We start from the raw sequence: 17,959 nt of genomic DNA, 5'->3' as shown, positions 1-17,959 counted from the left end.
TACACCTGCAGTTATTTATTCAACATTTGCAAGACAGTGTATATATATATATATATATATACACACACACACACACACACACACACACACACACACACACACACACACACATGTATGTATGTATATATGTGTATATACAGTATACTGTATACATATGTGATTGAAATTCTTAGCTTGCTTACCTATGCCTGTTAATGTTACATGATTGCACATTACTGTGTATGCGTGATTTATACATGGCCATTTCTGTGGACATCAGAAATCATTCTGTCTATGTGACATACATTTTCCATTTGCTTAATGTATTTTGGGTTGGCTTCTACAACACCCTGTGTGCTGTGCACATGCACTTGCAGTGTGTCAACATACCTGCTTTTCCCTGATGTGGGCCCAGGTTCTCCATCTCCCCTTCATTTTCAAATTTCCATATTATATCTTGCAGGTATGTTTGTCTTTGTTGCAATTACTGGCCATTGCCATGTATTGCAAATGTGACACAGTGAACATGTGCCAAATGTATGGCCATTTTGCAGGACATCTGCACACAAGTCGCTGGATAGTGCATCCTTATTCTCATTATACTTCTGTAATATTCTTACATATCATTGGTATGGATATGTGTATTGACCTTGTTTTCACATACGTTCCATTAGGCCACTGAGAGTCATAAATATACACCTACACCTGTGTGATGTCCTTGAAATGGCATATTTATGTCACATACATGCATTCCATTATACTCTTGCTTTGGTTATGTACACATACTTATGCATTTTGCTGATTTATTGCAGTACTGCTGTTTGGCATTGTGCTTGGTTGTTTGCTTTTCACATGGATGGTCAGAGGTTCAGTTCTGTCCACGGCTAGAGTTATTTAACATTCTTAGCCCTGCATGTGCTCACCTGTGATGCTGCTTGGCTTATACTTCCACTACTGACAGACTACTTGGATATGTGTTTATTTATCCAAAGTGTACTGTAATCCTTATTTATTACCCTACAACACACTTCTACCATTGGACATACAAATCCATGTATGACTGACATACAGTTTGCAACATGTCGTAACATGATAGCTCATGGCTAGATATGTTTTTCTAAATTTCGCCATGGCTGGTATTCATCCCCACTCTATTTGACAACTTTTTCCATTGCTCATGTTGTGCAGTATGCTGTTTGTGCAACTTAACCTGACTTTACTACTTCCTTCCAACCTTTATCTGTCATGTGTTGTGATATTTGTTCTATGGGTATACATGCTGTGATGGCCTTTTGTTACTCTCTCCCTATCTTTACCTTTCCTTCTACTCTTAAAAAATAAAAAAAATGGGGCCTATTCCCACAAAAAAATTGCTCATGCCACTCTGACTTGCCTTCAGATTTTTCTCTTCAAACATCCCTCTTGTGTGTCCCTCTTTTTGACCCATATCCCATATCTGCTTTTCTATCTCCCACTATCCTTGGATGTGTGTGTTATCTGTGTTCCCCACACAAATTCCATACTGATTGTTAGCTAATGTTAGCTTTGTCAATGTAGTCATGATTGCCCTTTCCTTTATTATTATTTTTTTATCAGAAGTTAGAGTTATCCATAGTTGTCTCTAACTTTACTGGAGAGATTGCTGAGTATGTATTACTTGCGAATGCAATGTAGCTTACAGAATAGTTAGCTTTTTTTATAATAATGGAGTTAGTTATAGTCCATAGTTTTCCTTAAGCTTACTGGAGAAATTATGTTATAGATATGTATTTAAGACTGTCAGGACGCTTGAATTGTGAGACTCTTTCTGTAACTTTGTTAATGTACATCATGCTTTGACAGCAATTTTTCATTACTTATGGATAACGTTTACTGTGCCATTACTACTGAGATCCTCCTTTGTGTGCAGAGATATTCAGAGTTCACTGTGGCACATTTACATATTACATTGTTATCCACAACTTTAGCACTGATATTGGCATAATGTGCAAGATTCCGCAAGCTTTACAGAATCCAGCACAATGAACTGGCAGATTTAAAAAATTCTCCACAGAGCACTTTGACAGAAATATTGGAGGAAGGAAATTATCATGTTGAGCTGGGACATAGAATCTGAATTTCCCAAGCATACTGGGGTCATATTAAGTTTAATGCTATTGGCAGTTGAAAAAGCAGTTACAAGAAAATGGAATTTAAAATCTATACCAACTGTTATGGAAGTGTTGAATATTGCAAAGGAAATAAAAGAACTGGAGGTGGGATATCTAGAAAAGGGAGGCAACAAATTTCATAGAAGTATTGGAATTTGAGGGAATAATACATGCAGAACAATTTTGGGGGAATTGTGGTTTAAGGAAAGGCATGATTTGAGCAATTTATGTAATGCTGGAATGAATGAAAATTGTTTAAAAAGAAAATAAATATGTATACTGCACAATGACAATAATGGAAATTGTAACAATGATTTGTTTATTTTCTATTAATCCATGTGAACTCATGTTGCAGATTAAAATACAATGACTTAATAAAGGTACTATTTAAAAAAAGGCAAGTTTCCGATTAGATTATGATGGTTTAGTAAGTTACTTTTTCAAAACAGGAACTTCCTGGTGATAAACTTCTTTATCTTCCACAGAATTCTAATCACCCTGCAGAGAAAAATGAGATGCTACCACAGGACAGTATCAGAAACTACTCTACCACTGAGACTTAAAGAAAGAATCAAAGCGGTTTTGGCCACCTTACACCCACTAAAGCCAACCTTTTCTGATCCTCTCTTGTCTAAGTTAGAATTCGTGTGTGTGTGTGTGTGTGTGTGTGTGTGTGTGTGTGTGTGTGTGTGTGTGTGTGTGTGTGTGTGTGTGTGTGTGTGAGTGTCTATGACTTTGCCCCTGCTTCCGGTTGAGCATCCACCTTCTCCTGGACAGTAGGACCATTTGCTCCCATCACCAGGGTGTGGGTTGACTGGAAGGGGCCATCAATCTGACAGACATCAGGAGTGGTTCATGATTTATTTCTTTATGCAGCCCTAACAACTTGTGCACACTTAGTGTTAAGCATGAGGGAGGGGATATGCAATGGCCTGACCACAAAGTACACCCCCCCACTTCTGCAAGGGTTGTTTCCTTCAAACAGTCCTGCCTCCCCCTGAAGCATGGGAGGTAGTTTTCCTGGTCTCCACCACAGAAATTGCACCTATCCAGTATGCCCCTGAGTGTACACAATTCTGACCATCGCCCAGGAGAGGCAATCAGATCACACCCCTTCATTCCTCCCCCACCCTGCCCCTAGGTTTATGGGGAGAGTTAGAGCTCTGTATGTCTGTGCAATTGAGCTGAGCCTTGCTTTTGTGAGAATTCACAGAATGAGGAAAATGTGAGATATCTCCTACGGAAGACTCTCCACACTGGCTTGCCTCAGGGTTCATTTGTTACATGAGATCCAATGTCACTGATCGGTTCCATCTGTCCTCTACAGTCTTGTATTTGTTTGCTAGGTGAATCTCCATCAATGAGATCTCCTACAGCCAAGTCTCAGATACTCATGCTCATCCTACATAAGTGATGGAAAGTGAGTATCTCCTTGTTTATGTACGGAACATTCTGATATTGTCCAAGATCATTTGCACATAAAAAATGATTGATAGCTAGGAAGGCTGCCAACAACTCCTTTATTTATTTACATCTATTGACATTTGTTTACTCTGAAAGTACGACTAGGCACAGGTGCACCTTTTCAGTGGAGGCCCAGGGAGAAAAACTCCAAGGTATCATGTTTAATGCAATCAGTATTGATTGAGAATAATGTGCATCTTCAAATGGCTTGAGGACAACAACTCCTAAACCAAGAGTGACCAAAGATGAATCCCAATTCCCCTCCTTCAAATTATATGTGGTAAAAAGGGCTACAACAGAGATGACTTCAGGGTTGATTTTTGTGAATAGTCTACCATATTTTCCTGCACTGCCAAGATCTACCATATATTCTCTTTAATCCCAGCAGGAAGAAAAGGAAATGTCTTATCCAGTGAATCTACTTTTTGAACCCACAAATGTTGACATGATGCTGGATTTACCTCATGCACAACCTGCTACTTTAAAACATGAGAATGTTCAATGACCCCAAGTCATTAAAACATCTCTGGACAAGAGTCTTTTCTGAACAACTGTTAGCAAAAACACACAACAAAAAAATTGGATCTAGATCTGACCAGTAGAAAAGTGTTCCTAGACGTCATTTTGGATTCAAAAATAGGAGATGATATTTTTATCAGATACAGAGTTCAGGCCTTTCTATGGTGCCTTGTGTGCATGAGTTGTGTAAGATCATTTTAGTACCACAAGTGTTGTCACTCAATGCACTACTACTTCTTAATGATTGCTTGGTATGTACTGTAGCAACATTTGCAGGCACAGACTCTACTTTTTTATTTTCACTCCAAGACTGCAACATCTCAGAAAAAGAGTAAGACATTTACTACTTTATCCAAAAAATTCAATTACTTTAACCAAGCCATTTTTGGTTACTGGTTTATATTTGGGCTACACAGTAACGCACTCGGTTTGAGGTTAAAATATTTACCACTTTAGGTCTTACTTATTATAGTTGGATCAACCTCAGTGCAAGTATAATAAAGTAAGGAAATTGTGGGAAGGTGTAGAAGGCTTGCTTTACTGTCAAAACACTAGGTATACTTTAGGAGCAATGTATGCACTCAAAAGTAATTCTTATTCAAGCACTTTCATTTAGATCATATGAGTATCCTTGGAAGTATTTGCATAAAACTAGGGAAAAATATTTGTGATTAAAAGAGTTCACTTGCAAAGTATCACAGTGGAACCTTTCTATTCATTGATGGTGAACACTGATTATTCTAGAAGGGAATCATCACCATCAGATATTTCAGGATATCTGCTAGAGAGGAGCTGCCAGTTGTCTATATATGAAAAATGTTAATGCTTTTCAATTACATTAGCACTGATGCTGAAGACAAGCATTTGATAAATGCCCTCAGAGCAGTTACCAGTCCATACAGCAACATCCTTAACTGGATGTTCATGGTGTCCAGCTGAAACATGAGAAATCTCCAGTAGGCCTTCAATGCTGGCATGTGCATAGATATCATGGGTATATAGCATTATAAGGCTAACTAACCAGCTAAATAAATGCTTAGCATTTCACATGGTTCATCCCTGATTCTAGAGAAGTCTGTTGGAATATAGACCTCCTGGAGCTAGACTACTTCTAACATGTCTGGGGATTATTTATCAAGCCTCCTGACATCACCTGGTATCAAACAAAGGGAAAGAACTCACAAAAGAATTAACAGTGTAAAATGACTACATGTGTAGAGAACTGGTTTGCCACAGGGACATTTTGCATACTGTGCATGATATCCTGTCTGATTTTGCTGATTTATTCAAATGTTTAAGAAGCTTACAAGGAGACTATCACAAACAAACCATGATGAAGTGCAGTGACAAGAACTCCTAGAAAAAAAGTATTGATATGTCTCAGAAGTAAAACTAAACAGGAATGGAAGAGAGCATATGACTTAAGTTTTATTTGGAAGCAACTGGAACCAACATAATGGGTAGACACTAGTTACTGCTATGAAGAAGGTCAGGCCTTTCATTTGTATTGATCCAAGTTTATTTTATTTTATTTTATTTATTTATTATACATTTGTTTACCGGGCTAGTCTAACTGGATCTATTTCCATTTTCAGTAGAGGCCCGGGGAGAAAAGCTCCAAAAATACCACAAAGAATTTAAACAACAATACTATCATAAAGTAATAGAAAGATTTAACAAAAATACCAAAATATAGAATTAAAGAGCAGAGATTAAATTAAATAAAAAACTAAATAACTAAATAAAAAAATTACATACTGCTTAAAACAAGTCTTTTTACAGTACCACACATGAGGTAGTTTATAATACAGAAAGGAAATTATTTGTACAGAGGGATAATATAATGTTAGTAGTTACAGTTACTGCTTTGGGGAGATAAGCAATGTAGTTTTAGTTTTAGTACAACATGGGAAAAAAAATGGAGAAAGAATAAGTGGCATCAGAAGTTAGTCAGGGTTGTTACAGGGGCATAACCAGTGTGTTTTGAGGTGTCTTTTAAGCTTTTGTTTAAATAGTGTAAGAGAAGGAAGTAGAGTTAGTTCACTGGGTAAGTTTTTTCCAGCAGTGTTGCAGAATAGGGAATCACCTGCCAAGTTGTTGGTCTTGCTTATGTTAGCTAGATGTTTACTGGAGGAGCGTAGGGAATTAAGATTTTTGTAGGGGATACTGAGATTAGCGAGTATGGGAGTGTTGTTTGCTTGGTAAAATATCTTGTGGGCAATAGTCAGTCGGGAAAATATCAGATTGTTTTCTAGTTCCAGCCAGCCTAGCTGCTGTAGACTTTGACAGTGGTGAGTTCTAAAGGGATTACCAGTTGCAAATCTGGCGATGCTATTGTAGGAGTTAGCTAGTTTGAGAAGGTTATTTTTTTTTAGGTTAGTGTATATGGGTGAGGCATAAAGAAGAGTTGAGATTAAATGAGAGTGGGCAATTGTAGTTCTAGCAGTAGGCGTTAAGAAGGGTTTAATTTTATATAATGAGCCCATTTTTCTGTTTACTGTTTTAATAATGTTGTTTATATAGTTATCAAAATTAAGGTTATTGCCAATTGTAATTCCTAACAGTTTCGTAGTAGAGTCAGGAGATATAAGGGTGCCATTATTGGATTTGACAGAGAAATCTATAGGGGTGGACTTACTGGTAGGAGTAAAGAGTAGGAGCTTAGTTTTTTTGGCATTCAAAAGGAGGCAACGTTTCAAGAACCATGCCTCAACTGTGTTGAATACCTTCTGAGTTAAAGATTGTAGTTCCGATGGGGAGTTAGTTGAACATATGATCGTAGAATCGTCTGCATATTGTATGCAGGTGGCTTGAGGAATTGCTAAATAAAGGTCATTGACAAAAAGTGAGAAAAGAAGAGGTCCTAGAATGGAGCTCTGGGGGACTCCAAGGTTGACTGGCAGGTGGGATGATAGAGTATTCTCCCAGAGAACTGCCTGTTGCCTATTGCTTAGGTAGGACTTGAACCATTGAACCGCCAAAGTGTCAAGAGAAAGGGATTTTAGAGTATTTATAAGAAGGGGGTGGTTTACCATATCAAAAGTTTTTGAGAGATCAATAAAGAGTGCAGATGATAGGATGTTATTATTACGGTTTTTATTGATAGACTCAGTGAATGATAAGAGAGCAGTAGTGGTACTGTGAAATGGCTTAAAACCATGTTGGCAGTTAGCTAGTATATTCTTTTGAGTTAAATGGTATAGTAGCTGTTGGTGAATGCATTTTTCCATTACTTTTGCTAAGGGTGATACAAAAGCTATTGGTCTATAGTTAGAATAGTCATTTGAGTTACCCCCTTTGTGTAGGGGGACAATGTGGGAGATTTTCCAAATGTCTGGGATGATTTCCTCATTAATGGTTCTGTTTATAAGGATGGGCATGTCCCTAGAGCAGTGGTTCCAGCCAGAAACTTGTAGTCTATTAGCCATTTTGGGTCAATTCCTAGCTCTTTTCAACCCCCTGCTATAAAGCCCGCTTTAGCGCGCTTTTGCGTGATGTAGCGCGGAGTTGCCCATAGACCACCATCGGGCAGCGCCGGTTAAACAAGGTTAAACTATTTCTGGCTCCGTAAAGTCTGCTCTTCAATTTTTCCCTTACAACTTCTCTACTTGCAATCTAAACAGTCTATTCCCTTCTCAAAAGCTCAGCACTTGCTTCTAAAGCATTTTTATACAGGTAAAGTACTTGTATACTAAACAAAGTACTACATTAGCCTAGAATCCCCTTGAGTACCCATTTCTCTATAGGTCCCTTCTGACTCAGTTACACAGCAAACTTTTTCTAGCATGTTGAAGGGTCAGTTGCTAGCGTCCTCTCCTGTTCAGCTGGTGAATCTGGGCATCTTGAGGCAATGTTACAATTGCCTCATGTACACAGACAACCCACTCCTTCTCCCACAAAACACAAATACATGTGAGAGGTGCAACTATATAGCCAAACTGGAGGCTGAGCTCTCTCAACTCAGGACTGGCAAGACCAGACAGGAGGAGAAGGAAACCACGCTCACCACAAACCCAGTTTCACATAGAACTATCACAACTGCAAAACAAACACATAAACACACAAAGACATACTCGGAGGCACTGATCAAAAATCTACCAAAACTACAGAGGCCTCCAAAGCAGACACCCAAGCAACTGCCACCTCAAGACATAAGACATGCAACACATAGTTCTCAAAGTCAGTGTGCTAAACAGTCACAGCCCTTAAGGCCAAACATAATGCCAGACACACTTGTTATAGGTGACTCCATAGTCAGACACACTGACGTCCCACTCACCAGACTGAACAAGGAAAAGATCACAGTAAGCTGCCTGTCAGGCGCTAGAATCCGCCACATAACACAAGCACTCAGGTCACTCCACAGGAAGTACAAGTATGACTCAGTCATTGTCCATGCCGGTGTGAACGACCTGAGATGTACCTCCCTGGACTACATGAAAAGAGACATAGAGGAGCTCTCAGATTATGTAGCCCAGGCCGGTATGACCCTGACCCTGAGCAGTATCCTACCCTCACCAAGAATGATGCCACAATACAGAGACAAAATGATCAGCTTTAATAATTTGCATAATTACTGGTGTCATTCTAAGGGGATCCAATGTCTGTCTGCCTGGGATGACATGCTTGACAAGCCATGCTGCTTCGCAAGGGACGGCTTGCACCTGTCACCCCTGGGCTTCCGGATATTGGCAAAGGCTCTTGCCACCCCCATAGTGCCTTTTTTAGGCAAGGCTCAAATGATAAACCTACCGCCCTAGAAAACAAAAATGGAGAAAAACTAAGGGTAATACTGCTCAATGCCAGAAGTCTAAACCTCAAGATGCACGCCCTCGAAGCCCTCCTCAGTATGGAGAACATCGATGTCTGTGCTGTGACTGAAACCTGGTTCAAGGCTCCTGAGAGCACCCCAGCACTATCAGGTTATACCTCATATCATGTGTTCCGGCCCCAAAATCCGGACCGAACCACAAAAGGAGGGGGAGTATCCATATTCATAAAGGATACCCACACCTCCAGGTTAGTGGCAATGCACAAAGCATCGGAGACCATCCAGGTGCAATTAACCATAGGTAAAACTGCCCTACAGTTTCAGACCACCTTCTCAAACTCGGGAAACCCACACAGCCTTCCTGAAGACACTGGAGAGTATGAATGTCTCTCCAAACACCATCATATTGGGTGACTTCAACTATCCAAACATAGACTGGGAACATTACTCAAGCCCCAACACCCTAGCCCAAAGGTTCCTTGAGTTCATAAACTCAAATGCTATGGAACAACTAGTCACCATTCCCACAAGAGGAGAAAATATACTAGACCTGATCATCACAAACATGGGGACAAAATGCTCCACACCGGAAGTATATCCCTCATTGGTGAGATCAGACCATAAATTAATCTCACTGGAGATCCACATCCCGGCCCCACCCCCAGCAAAAAAAGACCACAGTCAAGAACTTCTCAAAGCAAACTTCACACTTCTTAAGACTGGAGTGGTATCCTTCAAGGCCCCGAGCCAGTGGAAACCACAACCCACGCTGCTGAAACCCTTACAAATGCCTTCTACGAGCACCTCCAGGAATGTATGGATCAAGCAATCCCTAATAAAATCAAGACCCTTTCCACCAAAGGCAGGCGCCAGGTCTGGTGGACTCCAGCCATAAACAAACTCTACAACAAGAGGAGAAAGCTACTACATAACAGAGCAAAATCCCTAAATGGGAAGGCATCTCTGATCAATACTAGCAAAAAACTACGATCACTCATAAAATCATCCAAGGCCAACTTTGAGAGAAAAATCACTAATGACACAAAAGACAATCATAAAGCCTTCTTTAGCTATGTTAGAAACCTGGGTGGAAACTCCCAGATATGCTCAGAATTAGTCCAAAATGATAAAAAAATCACTGAACCCACAAACATTGCCAACATACTGGCAGACAGGTTCAGTGCAAATTTCTCCCCTCCCCCAAAAGGAGAAATATCTATCCCACCAGAGTCTAGCCTCCCAAACATCTCAGATGCCCAGGTGAGAGCTGCTCTCTCTAAAGCAAAAAACACAGCATCAATGGGACCGGACGGTGTCCCCGGCTGTGTGCTACACGAACTCAATGAGGAACTAAACCCACACATAAGGCTGCTGTTTAATCTTAGCCTTACTACAGGATACGTACCCAAAGAATGGCGTACGGCAACTGTGGTCCCACTCCACAAAGGCGGTGCTTCTACGGACCCTGGAAATTACCGCCCCATAAGTTTGACGAGCCTTGTCTGCAAAGCTATGGAGAGAATCATAATGGAACTCATAAATAAAGACATTGGGGACCTACAGACACTGGATCCTACCCAATCTGGCTTTGTCAAGGGCAGATCCTGTCTCTTGAACTTGGTCGACTTTTTTGAAACAGTCACTAAGGCCATTGATGAGGGTAAGGCAGTTCACACAGCCTACCTTGACCTAGCAAAAGCGTTCGACACAATACCCCACTCGGGCATCATAGAAAAGCTCACCAGCTTAGATGTAAACCCATATGTCACAAGATGGGTTGCAAACTGGCTCAAGGACAGAACACACAGGGTTAGAGTTGCTGGTGCCATGTCAGACTCTAAGCCGGTCACGAGCAGTGTCCCACAGGGCTCAGTCCTGGGCCCCCTCTTGTTCGGCATTTATTTTTCTGAAGTGCAGGCAAACATAGGGGGATTGTGGCTGACAAAATTTGCAGATGACTGCAAACTGGGCACCATAATTGACACTCCATCAGACACAGACATCCTCCAGAAAGGTCTCATAGAAATGGATAACTGGTGCCAGAGCCATGGCCTTAAGCTAAATGCCAAAAAATGTATAGTCATACCCTTTGGGAAAAACAAGGTAACCCCTAATTACCACATAGGTGGTAATCCATTAAACATGGAAGAAGTTATCAGGGACCTGGGGACCCAAGTTGACAGTAACCTCTCTTTTGACAATCACATTGCCAAAGTGGTTAGTAAGACCTTCTACATTGCCCACCTGATCATGAAGGGATTCACATCCAGATCAGAAGAGGTCATTGTACCCCTGTACTCTTCACTTATCAGACCAATGATTGAGTACAACGCCCCATTCGGAATGTACCTTACCCGACACCTGCAGCAGTTGGAAAGACCCCAAAAGTTCCTCACCAAAAGGATAAAGGGGCTCAAACATATGTCATACGATGCCCGACTGAAGAAACTCCAGCTCTATTCAGTCGCATACCGTCTGCTCAGAGGTGATCTGTGCCTGACATACAAGGCCATGTCCAACCCGAATTAATGGACATGCTCCACCTCAAAAATCCAAATCCACCAGAGCCACGAGAGCAAGAGACTTAAACCTCAACACGGATATAAATAGGACGTGCTGGAGGGACAGATTCATCATCCAGAGACTCCCTACACTATGGAACAGAATCCCAGTCCATGTGAGGCAGAGCCCCTCACTGACTCTGTTCAAGAGAAATCTTGACGAGTGGATGGGAGATTGTAGGTTTACCCCGGGAATCATCTCTGTATCACTGCTGGACAGAGGCACAGCAAACTAATGGGTATAGTATTCTTATCCTAAGGGGTGGTGAAAGCCACACACACTCTGGCTAGGCTTATAAATGCCCTAGGGCAGATAGCCTAGTATGAACCTATGAACCTATGAACCTATATAGGATAGACAACTGCTTTGGCTGCTTTTTGCAGGTATGCAGATGGTAACTGGTCAGCAGAAGGAGTACAAGGCTTAAGTTTTTGGATGATGTTATAGATTAGAGTGGTAGAGATGGGTTGTAAGTGGAATGTTGGGAAGGTACCAGATGAAGAGGTAGGGAGACTTGAGTTGTCAGGGGCTAGTTGACTAGCTAGAGATTGTATGGTCTCTGTAAAAAAGGTATTGAAGGCATTGGCAGTTTGATGGGGGTATTGTGTTCAGCCCCTAGAGGGGTTGGTGTACTAGAGTGCCCTGGGTGAAGGAGTCTATTAATATTTGACCAGAACTTCTGTGGGTTATTTTGACGGGATTGCTGTAATTTACAATAGTAGTTTTTGTCTGTCAGTATTGCTTTTTTTGTAATATTTCTCAATTGTCTAAAAGTTAGTTGCTCGGAAGTAGTTTTGGTGGCTCTCCACTTAGCCCAGGATTTGTTCCTAAGTAAAATTTTTTGTCGAATTTCATTAGATAGCCAGGGAGCAGGTTTAGACTTCATTTTAATAGACCATTTAGGAGCATGAATATCAAGAATAGCTAGGAATTTGGAATTGAAATATTTAACAGCCTCTTCGAGTGGGAGAATTTTTAGAGGTTTCCAGTTGCAGGCATTAAGTTAATTTTGGAATAGTACTGGGTTAAAGTGTTTGTTGGTCCTTATGATCCTATATATGGGAGGGTTAGAAATATATTTCTTTTGTCTTATAATATAAGTGAAAGTGAGATCACTTACATCAGCAGTCAAAGTTCCTACTTTATAAGATTGTTGTTGTTTATTGATAAGAATCCAGTCTAAGGTGCTCTCTTTATGGTTTGGTTTGTTAATTCTGGTTGTAGAGGTGATTGTTTGACTAAAGCCACGAAGATTAATATGGGAGGTAGGATTTTCAGTATTGACACATTTCCAGTCGGTATTGAAATCACCTAGTATTATTGTTTCTTGTGGGAAGGTAGAAGATATCCAGTTTAAAATATCCTCTATTAAGTTGATATTATTGCCAGGAGGTAGGTAGATGCAGATGATATATAAGGATTTGCTAGGGTTGAGTTGAAATCTGGAGATAAGGACTTCTGCCTTACTATCCTGGGGTGGGTTAAAAGGTGAAGAGGAGATCTGGAGGCCATCTTTAAATATAATTGCTACTCCACCTTCCTTATGTTTTGTACAGTCTTGTCTCAATATATTATATCCTGGGGGATGATTGCATTGTCTTTAGTTCCAGGTTTTAACCAAGTTTCTGTCAGACAGAAAATGTCAAAGGAGTGAATATCGAGGAGGGCATGGAACTGGGCGACTTTATTATTAATACTATGGATATTGAGATGTCCTATTAAGAAAGAGTTGGAGGGTCTAGCTTGGGTATCCTGGGTTGAGGGATAGGGGCTATATGTTTTGACTGTGGGGACATTGGTTGGGCCAGGGTTAGGGAGGATGTCTCCATCTTCCAAGGAGGAATTCTTTTGTCTTGGGGCAGGGTTACATATAAAGCTAGTTAGATATTTCACTTTCCTTACGGTGAGGTTATTGTATTTAATATGTGTGAGTCTATGGTATTTGGCTAACAGGTAGCTGGGAGTGGATGTGATGTTTATTTGAGTATGGATGAGGGTAAAAGTGTGTACAGCTGTTTGTTTTGGAGAATAAACAGGTCATAATTCACTTTTTCAAAGGAGGTGAAATGATAGGCTGAGGTGAGGGCATGTATGATAGTGGCTAGGAGTATAAGCTTGGTTAGGATAGCATTAGTTGTTGTAGGCATATTGTTAAGATTATTTAACAAAAGCAATGGAGGAGAAACAGGGATAAAAAATAAAGAGATGAAGGGTATGGCTACGTGTTAAGGAGAAAGGAGCTTATAAATATTAGGTATCTGGTGATAGATAGGGTTACCTAGTGTAAAATCGAAATAGGGACCCTTTAAGAATAGATAGGTGAAGGAGGGGTGTGGCTTAGGTATGTTGACTGGGTACAGGAGGGATAGGAGGGAGGGTGTGGTATAGTAAGTATAAGTTTAGGAGCACTGGGGGTGTGTGGGAGTTGGGGGTAGGGTAGGGGAGTGGAGTGAGCCCGTAGGGCAAACTGAGCGGGTCAAGAGCATACAAAGGAAGAAAATGCAGAGACAATCTATAAACAGCAGACTCCTGAGGAGCTCCTGGAGGTGAGTGGGGAGTGATAGTTCAGCTGTTTGCTTAGTAAGGGATAGTAATGTAGAGGTGAAAACTACATATAGGAGAAAAACTATGGAGCAGTCAGTGATAGCAAGAAAAAAGAAAAGTAGTCTAGAATTTAAAACAGGAAAGTAGGGGTAGGGGATACTACACAAGCCTAGGTTAGTGTGCCACCTAGAGGGCAAAAAGTACAGTACAGCTGAAGGCTAAAAAGTAGAAAATAGATAGCTAGAACAGATGGCTCAAGTGATATGAATACAATTATTAAAAGAGAGAATTGTCCACTGTTTACTGTAGAAGAAGTGGTCTAAGAATGCCAAATGCTACCTTTGTCAGTACTCAGGGGAAAAATAAATGTTTCTGCAGATAAAGATAGACACAATATTTAATATGCTATTAGGCTGGTATAGATCCCTTAAACTTCTGTTTGTTATTACATCAGCACTAGATGTGTTTCAAAGACTTGTTGCTCAAGTAATTAGTGGTTTGGAAGTTTTTTTAAATATAATTAATGACCAAGAAGAACATGACAAGTGACTAAAACAACTACTGAATAAAGTCAATTTAACTTAATGCCAAGTTAAATAATAGCAAATGTAAAATGAATGTGAAAAGATTGAAATACGCAAGTCATATGCCAACATGAGGGGGACCGAAACCTGAACCAGAAATAAAATCTGATCTATCATGCAAATGCCAAGGCCAGAAGACAGAACAAGTGAGAGTGTCAGCCAAATGATACTTTACATCACATCTGACAGCGATTCACAGTTTAGAAATTCAGAAGATCTGTCCACAAATAGGATTTCAAGTATATACTATTCAGTCTGAAGGATAAGTGGAAAGAAATATCCAAACTTTGAATAATTTTTATGAGCAAGGTCTGTAGTAGAAGTTATGAAGAGTTTCATCATGCAGTTTTGGAATATAGCAATGCTTTAATGCAGCCTCTCTGCAGCACTACCATTGATTGGCAGAAGACTGAAGTGCAGATTTCCTCTGGCAACAATATTGCTTATGCCTGATTGTCAAAATAAAGTAAAATAAATGCTGGAAAGAAGTCAAGAGTCAAAAGTACTATTATAATAGAAGTGACAGAGGATTAGCAAAATTATAGACTGGGGACAAAAGTAAGAAATCAAAAGCCAATAGAACATTCACAGACTGAAGCTGAAGTTGGTAAAGTGTATGTATTTGTTAGGGACATTACAAGTTGTTTAGAAGAAAATTGCAGATATCTGTACAAGATAAATACACCCAAGCCAAAGTTCTGGAAGATGAGCAGCAAAATTTGTCAGAACAAAAATTCTAGTAGAAACATGCAGAGATTGTAATAGTTATGATGGTCAAGAACTGCAGAGAGTGAGAAACAGAGAGAAAGAGAGAAACTAATCAACTGTTGTCTTCATATGAAGCTGTAGCAAAGCAAGAACTGTCCCAAAGGGAAGAGCACATGCCTGATACATGCAGTTCTGTCAGAATTTCCAAATATGGAAGACTGTTGAAGAAACCAGACAGCTATATTGACTGTTCCACAGTTAAAAATTACTCTAAGGATGGAAATGTTTAGCTGATTAAAATCTGCTTTTGAATATGTACAGAAAATCTGTTTTTAATTTAAACAGCCCATAGCATACATAGTACAGTGTTAAAGTTAACTTTGAAGTGATCATTGTAATCTCACTGGTATATATTTCTGCTTTAAATAGGAGGATATCATAGGTTAAAGGTGATGACCCAGCTACTGCAATTACTATGTCCTGCAGTACACCCTTGCTTCTAGAGAAATCATTTGAAATATAGACTCTGTGGAGTTCATACCACTTCTACTCTGTCTGTGTTTATTTATTAAGCCTCCTCATAAAACATTAGATACCCCTAAGGTCCAGAGTAACCTCCCAAGCCCCTGTAGAAATGGATCTATATCAGAACATTGAAGTATTAAAACTTCAAATGTTCTGATATCGAACACTATTCAGCAAACGCTAAGAATAGCAAAGCTGCAGAACCTCGGGAAAGAATTTGGTTGGCCGTTTCAGTGGCTTTGCTATTCTTAGTGCTGCGGTGGAAAGTTACGGGTTGGGTTCAGGTAAGTGTGCGAGTGTTTGTACTTTAGGGTTAGGGGTGGGTTAAGTGAGGTAGGGTTAGGGCGCAGGTTAGGCGTGTGTGTGATAGTGACAGACTTTAGGGTTGGGGCGGTTTAAGTGAGTTAGGGTTAGAGCGCAGGTTAGGTGAGTGTGCGATAGTGATGGACCTTAGGGTTAGGGTTTGGGTTAAGGTAAGTGGGTAGATAGTAGCGTATGTTTAGTTTAGTGTAGCATTAGATGTAGGAATTTAAGTGTATGTGTGTGGTTGCTGTTTGTTTGATGTGCTTGTGTTGTGTGTATGTGTTTCAGAGCAGTGAATGTTTTCCATGGGAAAAAATTCGCTGTTCTGAATGTTTCATATTTTCATGTTTAGATGTTTTGGGGCCGATGAAATAGCGTTCGCTATTTTCATCTTTCAATAACGTGATATAAACGCATAGAAACTATGGCAGAAAGGACAGCAAAGTAACCATCTGATAGGTTTTCACTTTTAAAAACTTATTTAAAATGGATAACTCTCCTATTGGCCACTCCACTTCTTTGTTTAATAGTAGACAAATCTGGAATAATGACCTGTTACATTAAAAGGGAGAATGGAACTTCTGATAACTTCCTTTCTTACCACTGAGTTCAGCAGAGATCCTGATTTGAAAACCAAGGATTGAATCAGTGTAGACTCAATAATCATTGGCTGGAGGCAAACAATGTCCTCTACCAACTTCAAGCACAGTTTCTATCCATAGCCCCTGAGAACAGAAACCCAGCTGGACTGATTCTTATAATCAACACTCTTTTCACAAGAAGCAAAATGAGTTGGGAAGGAGAAGGAAGTGATACTGGAGGGAATGAAGTAGGACAAGAAGGTATTCATGCCTTCAGCTTGACTGCATGTGGATGCCCAAAATGTCAGTTACTGGTGGATGCCTTACTGGAAGATGTGGCTCCAGGCTCTGGAGAGCCCTAGGCCACGGAATCCTTCCATCTGCCACCAGTTACTGTATCCCTTCCAAAGGGTCTCCTTTTTCATACTGGTCCTAAAGGAAGATATCTGACTTTGGTGTCTTTTATTAAAGAAAAGAACCTTCTATGCCTGCCCTGGGTGGCAGGCCTCGGCATAACACATATAAGGCTACATAAAAATGTATTTTCTTGCTTCCTCCCTTTCATTAACTACAACATAGGAAGCCTCTCCAGTCAACACTTCTGTCTGAATGGGGAGGATCCTGATCTTTGTGGTCATATTTTCAGAATAAGGTTTCCACTTAAGCCAAACATGTCTCAGAGCCATAAACCCAGAGGCAGCAGACTTAAAACTGATGTTCTATATGAAGTGAAGCTGTCTGAAAGAGCATTTAACTTCACTGCTTTAAGTTAACATGACACACTGGACTACTGACCATTCATTTTAGTTGCTGTCCCTCTGTACCTCCCACATACCTGCATCTCTAAATATATTAACTCTGAGCTCACACAACATTTTGAGGAAAGAAGAAACAATGTAATCTTGCTAAATTCAGCATACAGTACATTTAAACTATTTATTTAGTATTTCTGACATACTTGATTCGATTCCTGTTGTGCTAGAAAATTGCACATACTTAGCAATATATATATATATATATATATATATAGATATATATATATATATATATATATATATATATGTGTGTGTGTGTGTGTGTGTGTGTGTGTGTGTATATATATATATATATATATATATATATATGTGTGTGTGTGTGTATATATTTATATATATATATATATATATATATATATATATATATATATATATATATATATATATATATATATATATATATATATATATATATATATATATATATATATATATATATATATATATATATATA

Source organism: Protopterus annectens, chromosome 1.part0 (genome assembly GCF_019279795.1).
Source record: "Protopterus annectens isolate FY-2018-M chromosome 1.part0, PAN1.0, whole genome shotgun sequence".
Taxonomy (NCBI): Eukaryota; Metazoa; Chordata; order Ceratodontiformes; family Protopteridae; genus Protopterus; species Protopterus annectens.
The sequence above is the reverse complement of the archived record's forward strand: the minus strand, read 5'-3'. Positions refer to the sequence as shown.